Consider the following 1,812-nt stretch of genomic DNA (forward strand, 5'->3'; position numbering starts at 1 on the left):
AAAGCCGTGCTCCGTTGAGCTCCCGTCAGAAGGGAACCCCTAGTGATATATCTCAAAGAGAAGAGAAGTGTGCAGACGTACCAGCTGTGGAATCGAGCTGGGGATGTGTGGTCTCAAGTCCTGGGCGACGAGGAGTGTTTATTAAACCGCCCAGAGACATTATCGTGGGCCGTGGCAGCGCCCTGACCAGACTTCGTCAGAGGGAGGAGCGCCCTCGACCAGATAATCTGCGGTTTGTCTTTGGGGAAGAAGTTGCTGAGAACTTCGAAGCCAGCACAGAGGGAGTAATTGATGAGACTCCAAGGTAGTGGAGCAGAGGACCTCGAGCTGTGAGGAGAAGCAGTGAAGAGGAGTGTCACGTGCTTCTGTAGAGGTGGTGAAGCACCATAGTTGCTCGAGGGAACTTCATGGTGTAGCAGCCAAGAGAGCTGTGGAGGAACCTAGCAGAAGGGTGAAGCACCGTAGTTGCTCAAGGAGAACTTCATGGTAGCAGCCTGGAGGAGCTGCAGAGGATCCTGGTAGTTAAACCCGGAAGAACCTGAAGAGATCAGGGTAGTGAACTTCCAGATGTGGAAGGGGGGTTCTAAATGATTACTTGTAGGGAGGTAATCGAGTGTTTGGTTGTCATTAGCGAGCAAGACGCAGTGAGAGGTGGGTGATTGTTTACATTCTTATGTCAAGGAGTGTTTTATACTGAAGTTTAGAGTTACAGTCGTAGGCTGGGTTACCTACAGATGTATGTGCTCTACGACTAATAGGGTGATCGATTGATCATTGTTGTGTATCAAGGAACATTTATACTGATATATGTTATTGCATTCAAATGCTGATTTTCCTTGTACATGTTTATAGATATATATACATATTCTTTTGCTGATAGTGGAACAGTGTATGTAGACTTGATCTACTTGAGGAGGTTGATAATATCAGGTGGTGAACCAGGAGATAGGATACCACTTGATAAACTGATAATAGAGTTCTGATGGTGTTGGAGTGCACCCTGATTGTAATAGTATAGAGTATAGGATTCATTATTATTATATGTGTATATGTATTGTGTATGTGCTCTGTCCAGTAAATGTATTAAAATTTGCTGGTATTTGACCTTGTCCTAGTAAGGCTTCCCATGAAATAGTACAGGAGAGAGAGAGAGAAAGAACCAAGACCCACAGTGGACAGGGTAGAAGGTAATACTAATAAGTCAAAGGGGGATTGAGATCATATCACCTAAGGAGAGAGTGGGGAGTCACAGTGGCTCGAGTGGGTGTGTGCACATAACAACGAGGCTAAGTGCTGGAGCCGCATCCCCTAAACGTGTGACGTTGAACCCCTCTCCAAGAGCCAGAAGCGCCAAGGGTGATCTCCAAGTGAGGTATAAGCACTCTACCGAGTTGTGGGTTGGGTTGTCCGTAAAGGAGGAACAACGACGACAAAACCACCAACCCAAACTATAATAATACTTTCAATACCTCTATATCTCTGAAGGATTTCAATTATCTCGGCAGGTATGGTACTTTTGACATAACATGAGACTCCCCTAATTCCTACATCAGCATATAAGTGAAAACCTCTATAGCCATTTAGCCTCAGAATACTACCATCCCTATCCCTAGTTTCCTGGAGTGCTACTATGTCAATATTCTCTCTAAGAGTATAATAGTGTACATCCGCCGCTCTAGTTTTTAATCCATTAACGTTCCAAGATAATATCCTCACTTTACTTTCATCCATGATTAATAATAAAACTACCTTTGCCCTGTCCGTCACATTCCAAGAGATACGAGAGTTTTTTAGACACTTCCTCCCAACACT

The sequence above is a fragment of the Procambarus clarkii genome, chromosome 8 (genome assembly GCF_040958095.1).
Source record: "Procambarus clarkii isolate CNS0578487 chromosome 8, FALCON_Pclarkii_2.0, whole genome shotgun sequence".
In the NCBI taxonomy this organism is placed as follows: domain Eukaryota; kingdom Metazoa; phylum Arthropoda; class Malacostraca; order Decapoda; family Cambaridae; genus Procambarus; species Procambarus clarkii.